This window comes from Alligator sinensis, unplaced genomic scaffold (genome assembly GCF_000455745.1).
Source record: "Alligator sinensis unplaced genomic scaffold, ASM45574v1 scaffold267_1, whole genome shotgun sequence".
Lineage (NCBI taxonomy): Eukaryota > Metazoa > Chordata > Crocodylia > Alligatoridae > Alligator > Alligator sinensis.
Window position 1 is genome coordinate 2,138,867 of NW_005842100.1, and position 6,789 is coordinate 2,145,655.

General features: G+C 45.7%; 1 protein-coding gene across 1 annotated transcript in view; it reads left to right on the plus strand.

Annotated features, from left to right (window-relative positions):
* The window catches only part of BTBD11 (BTB domain containing 11), a 278,838-nt gene that overhangs the window by 1,759 nt on the left and 270,290 nt on the right, over positions 1-6,789 (plus strand). The window lies entirely within an intron of this gene.

A 6,789-nucleotide genomic window follows, 5' to 3' on the forward strand; every position in this document is an offset into this window, starting at 1 on the left:
CCCCCCCCAATGCAAGTGGGTGCACAAGCCGGGCTGGAGGCGAGGTCACTGGGCTTTAACCCACCAACAGTTGCCATGCTCTCCTGCCTGAGCCTGCCCTGGCTGGGGAGGTAGCATCCCCTCCCTGCAGGTGTGGGGGTCACTGTGTTTTGGTGCAAAAGCCTCTTTGACCTTCAACATACAACAGTGTTTGAGCAGCAGGTGCAGAGGGGCTAGAAAAAGCCTTTTTCTGGGCATCTTAAACCTCCCCGCCCCCTTGTCCCTCTCGTCCAGACATGTGCGCCAAGCTCTGCGCCGTGTGCGTCTGCAGTGGGATAGGCACACTGTCTCCCTTGTACACACAGGCATGCTTGGAAAGAGCTGGGGGAGGAAGGGGGGAATGGATGGATGGATGAGAAGATGAAAGACTGAGGGATAAGGGTTGGGGGTTTTTTTGCCTCCCCACGCTGCCCGGCTCTTGTGGTAGGGAGGAGGCAGTGGAGCTGGCAGACATTGCTGTGCTGATCCCCCGGGGGTTCTCTGTGCCGGTGGAGGCAGGGTAGGGAGTGTGTGTTTGTGTAAGTGTGGAGGGAGTATGGAGTGTGTGTGTGTGTGTGTGTGTGTGTGTGTGGGGAGTGTGGGGGTTGTATATGTGCATGTGTAGGGTACATGTGTGTGGGGGGGATGGTATGTGTCTGTGGGGGGGTGGCAGCTGGTTTGTCAGTCTCTTCAGGCTTTATTTGCAGTAGCGCGGTAATGAACTTTGTAGTATCACTGCAAATTGGTTGGTGGAACAGCTCTGTGTGTGTGTGTGTGTGTGTGTGTGTGTGTGTGTGTGTGTGTGTGTGTGTGTGTGTGTGTGTGTGTGTGTGTGTGTGTGTCTTTTCAATGTGGTTCAGTTTCAGTGAAGCCCGAGTTGTTTTACACATGCTTCAAAGCTTTAGTTTTCCACAGGAAATGGTATAAGCGTAACTGAACGCTCAGCCACGAAATCAAACTTTGTTATATATGCAGTGGTTTGGCCGGCGACTGCGTGGTTGGGGCTGAAATGCAGTCTTTCTGGACAGATTTCATTCATGTTGCTGCTTGTTTACCAAAAGCTTGACACAGATCTTGACACAGATGCAACACAATGATGCATCAACTTCCTGGGGATTTTAAATTTTTTTTGTCTCTAAGGTGTCCAATATTTTTATCGATTTCTCTCTCATTTAATAAAGTCAGAGCCTCTGGAATTGAAATGTTCGTGTAAATGCAGTTACATATACACATAGTAGAAGGGAAATGGAAGGAGCTTGTTACATGTGTGATGGAATCAAATTTAAATTTGGGCCAACCTCAAAGGCAACAGTATCTTAAAGATTGAGGGGCAAATATTGAACACAGCAACTGGGTTAAGGTTGCTATTATGTTTACAGTTTCACCCTTTTCAATTAGGCTCGTCCTATCTATGCCTTGTACCTGCTTACCTATTGTTTTGAGACACCTTTTTCCCCATAAAGGGACAACAGAAGGGGCAAATAATCAGCTGATGCAAATTGTCATAGCTCCATTATGTCATAGCTATACTGACTGAGGATCTGCTCCAAGGGACTGGGCTGAGCCTTAAATTAGAATTGATTTGTTGTTAATGGCTCGTGTGTCATGGTCCTTAAGCTTTATTTTAACATATTTTCTCTCTGTGTGAATATGTTTTAACTGTGTTGCTGTCTTGTTTTTCCCTTGAGTCACAGTATTGTGTCTGTATGTTTCAGATGGCAGTGTTTTGCATTTCTGACATTGCAGTGCTGTCTCTCCAGGCTTGTATTGAGTCTTTCATTTTGTTTCATTGATTTGCAACTCCCATTCTTATAGCTCCCTGGATTCATTTTGACCCTTTATCTCTTTTTCCAGGGACATGATTTAGGGTTTTCATCTCCATTTTGTTTGTTGTTTTACCTAAACGTTAATCTTTTTTGTGGCTTGTTCCTGAGTCGAGCAAAACTCTGCCTTCAATGGAAATTTTGCCTGAATAGAGAAGGTAGGATCAGGCCATCAACAACCAGTTATGTATTTTGCTTCGGTTCTCCTACATAGATTCCACCATGTTTAGTGGAAGTTTTAGATGTACAAAAGATTCAGGATCAGGCCTTAATAAACAAAACAGGATGTTTTATTTTTTTATTTGTTCTGACTTATTTCATGTGCATGTTATGTACTGTGAGCACTGCTACAACAATTAGCACAGGCATAATAAACACAGACATGATTAGCGTCCTCCCCTACCATGATATATGCATATCTGTTTACATAGCATCCATCCTCATTGTGTCTGAGTCTCTCAATTTACTAATTAATTTATCCTTGGGACTTCCCTGTCCACTCAGGAAGTATTATCATGTCTGCTTTCCAGATGGGGAACTGAGGCACAGAGAGATGTTAAGACTTGCTCAGAGTTGTACAGGAAATCTGTGGTACAGCCAACGACTGCTTGAAGCTTCATCTCTGTACTCCTTCAGTAGCATGATCACAAGATCATCCTTTCTCTGTACTTACTACTTGAATCAGACTTGTAATTACAGTTGTATATCTAGCAATCCTTTCCTCATGTCTTGCAACCTGCCCACTTGTAGTGATCAGGAGACTGGCTGGTCCCTTGAGCATGTAAATCTGGACCCTGATTTTAATATTGCTTGTGAACTACAGCTGCATGCACATTTAGCTGAAGGATGTTGCATGTACCCAGCAGACACTGATGGAAACTAATTCCATAGTCAAGGACCTCTTATGGAGAACACCAGGCAAAAATCACTTGCCATTTAAATTTGAGAAAGGGAGAAACTGGGACTTGCAACTTGAGTTGTACCTTTTCTGATTACAGTTTTGCTAGTATCATATGAGAAGGGTCATAGTTTCGCTAGTGGTTTGACAGACCAGGGTCAAACTATTTAGGGCTTTCTAGGTTAAAAATAACACCTTAAATTCTCAGGTGAGACAACCAGTGAAGATCACAGTTGCGATCTGTGCCTTGGATGGGAGTAGTAGAAAAATGGTCTGAGGGTTGGGGAGCCACAAATGGATCTTTTTGTGGCTCTGCTCAGTATTTACTGGAAACAGCTCAGGATCCAACCCATTGTTCTTAGGCACAGCTGATTCCTGGTCATCCAAGGAGCTGCTGAGACACTAATGACCACCTTCCCCCCCACTTTTTTTTTTTTGAGCTATAACTCTCTCTACAAATCGTCATCCATGTCCTTCAGCCATTCAAATTAACTTCAACTTTGCCTAGATTCAGCTCAACCAGCTGCCCTCATCCAAGCCCATATGCAGTAGCATATCTGAACAGGGGGTGCAACAGGGGCAGCAGCCTTGGACCCTGCCTTTGTTTGGGGATGTGCAAAATAGTTGCAACTGTAGTGGGAGCCAATCATGCCGTTGTGATCAGTACTGTCCTGGGCATCATGAGGCTGTCTTGGGTATAGAGCTGCACTCCTGTGCCTCTGCCCAGATCTCATGCACCAGCTGAGTCACTCCTTCAGTGATGTGGCCAGGATTGGAATTGATGGAGGAAGAGGAGTGCTTGTCATTCACAGGGTGTGTGGAGGTGTGGACAAAAGCCATGTGTTTCTCCTCCCTTAGGCCTCAGCTGTACATTGAATAGGAGGGGTGCTGGAGTAGAACTGCATCAGCCATGAAAGAGCTGGTAAGGTGGACATGCACTACCCACAAGGGCCTTCTGGGACCTCAGCTGTGTTTATTCCAGGCTCTTTACTGGAGCGATCTGGCCTCACCTGTACTCAGGAGCAAGTCTTCTTTCTGAATAGCTAGAGTTTTAATTTACTGGCTGAATGAAATTAAAAAAAAAAAAAGTTCACATCTGGCCTCTGGGGTTTTGTTGGTGCCTGAGCGATTAAATATAACAAACTCTGCCTAGACAGTGCACACTTTGTATTTCATAATATTCACATGCAGCCAAATTGTTTCCTTTGGGTACAAAATCTGCTGACTGTAAAAAAGTGGTAAGCAGTGTCACTTGTCACATTGTGACACTATACTGTATTTTGTTCCTTTAATCATCATTATTAACTAAAAAACTAACTAACTTTTAGGGTGTATCCAAGAGACCTAAGTGGGCTTTGGATTAAACAAAGCAAAGAACAGGAATCAAGTCCTATTAGCCTGTTATCATAGGGAAACACTAAGAAGGAGTAAAAGTAGCTCAAAATTGTCTAGGCTCCCACATAGGGTACCTCTTTCCTAAACTGCGGAAAAGTATTAGCTTATTTCTATGCCCATATACCATATAGGCAAACTTTTAAATAGTTTAGGAGCCCTGAGTGGGCCTCCCTGGCTTCTGCTGCAGAACTAGCTGGATGCTAACAGCAACAAAATATGCATGCTCCTAGGCCCTGTTTGTTCATATATAGGTTCTAAAAGAAGTTATTTAGAACCCAGATGCATCTACTTGGTTTTCTTCTATTCTTAGTGGTGTAGAAAGTAGAGGTATAATAACTAGACACAACCTGGGGGTCAGATCAGAGTTGGCTAACGTGTTAATTAACCTAAATTTACCCTCAACCTCTTTTCTTAATCTAGGTAAACTCAAGAGACTCATAAGCAGATCAAAGACACCAATAAATTAGTACAGCTTAAGTAGACAAGTTAAAGCTTTAAAATTATTTTATAAAAAGACTATCATCTGGCTTAACAGTAAACATGGCATATCCATTTATTGTTGCCTCTGTCATATCTCTTCCAATTGGGCCATTCTAGATATTATTAAGATGTTAGGTGAATTGTAAAGATAAAGCTAAAATTTCCTGTTAAGCTGCCATCTAATATGATATATAAATATTTAGGGCAGGGGTGGGCAAAATGCAGCCCATGGGCTGGATGCGGCCTGCTAGGACATTCTATCTGGGCTACAGGGCCCCTAAAAATTTTAGAAAATTAAGATTTATCTGCCCCTGGCTGCCTGTCATGCAGCCCTCGATGGCTTGCCAAAACTCAGTAAGCGGCCCTCCGCCTGAAATAATTGCCCACCTCTGATTTAGGGGGTAGAAAATGGTTGATCTTAACTAACATGCTTTTCCCCTTCTCTCTCCCCTTTTCTCGCTCGCTTGCTCTCCCTTTCTTTCAATTCCAATTCACTTTCCTAGTTTGTGTTTGTATTTTTACTATTCCTCAGATTCTCCTTCGCTGGGTGTCATTTGGACTTGTCTCCTTTCAGGTCACTTTTCTGTTAATTTTCTTAATGCATTTCCTCCTGTGCTTCCGTTCTACATTCAAAGGCTGAGATTTGTAATGGGACAACAGAGGACCCATGAAATTCCACTACCTTGTCTTGCAGGTGACACCTACATCTGCTGCTTCCTCAAGTTTGTTCACTGGGCTCAACAAGCCAGCCACAGAGCGAGACAACTGTGAACTTTGGCTGTTTCATTCTGCTGAACTATATGAGAAGTAGTCTATGAAGGAACAGTACAACTGTGATCTCTGGAAAGAGAGGAGAATAGAAATGAGCATTTGTCCTCATCTAACTCCCTCATTCACAGAGAATCACATCTGCTCTGTGGTTGCATACTGCTGTTTGCTTTCTGCCCCAGGAGTAGCCGAAGTGTGAAACTGAGAAGGGGTTGCCAGTTCCATTTCTCTGGTGCTAGCACCCTCGAGGAAGGCTGTATTCTCTAAAGATAGGACAGATGCAGCCCTGGAGGAGGGAAGGCAGGGGCAAAATGCAGAGATAGAGGAGGAAATGGGCATAGACCAAAGGTGTGAATGTGTGAGCTGCACAGACGGGAAAGTGATTTCTGATGGGAGGGTGGCTTGTTTAATAGGATCACAACCAACCTGTCTTCTCATTCCTCGTGTCAGTAGTGGCCAGGAGCACTGCAGAGATGGCACTTTCATCTCTTGGGAAGGGGATGTGTGTTGCTGTTTGGTGACCTCTTGAATCTGACTGTGATGCTTTACCAAGAGCTCAGTTTAGCTTGTGGCAGGGGGGAGAGGCAGACTAAGACCTGGTTTCTGTGCTGAAGTTTTTTTATTGTTATAAATTTTTGGTTTTGGGCATGGATTTTTTTCCACCCCCAAAATAGTCATGCCAGTAAGAGTCCTCTTATTAATGCATTTCTATCAGTTTAAAGAAGATTGTTGTACCAATAGAATTATTCCCCTTCTCATACAGGAAAACACCTTTATGCCAGTTATGTGTGTGGCCACACTGTTGCGTATTTATTGCTTTAACTGTACTGACTGGTTTCTAAAGTAGCCAAGGCCTAGGACAGGGGTCAGCAACCTCTGGTACGCATGCCGAGTGTGGCATGCAAGGCCATTTTGCTTGGCATGCAGCAGCCAGCCTGGGTAGCTGCTGCCAGCAATGGAGCCTGGGCTGCTGCCAGCAGGGCTTGCAGCGGCCCCGGGGGGCCAGCCGGGGTTCGCGGCGGCCAGCAGCTACCCAGAGCCGGGACTGGCTGCAGCTGGGAGGCTCCAAACAGCTGTGCTGGGCTCGGGCATCAGCTCCGCACTGGCACGTGCAGGTGCACCTCGGAGTGGGCGGTGGGGGAGGGGCCTGAGGCAGCGCAGCCCTGGTCTCTCCCCCGCTCTCAGCATGGAGGTGATGAGCATGGCACAGCTGTTTGTAGCCAGCCCGGGCTCTGGGCAGTTGCAGCAAGCAGCGGGCAGAGTGAAAACAGCTGTGCCAGGCTGCACAGCTCCGGCATCAGCTCCGTGCTGGCGGTGACTGCACAGGCACCTCAGGGCAGGCTACGCCACAGAGCCCGGGCTATGGAGCAGGGGCTTTGGTGGGGGGCAAGGGGCAGTAGGGGTGGG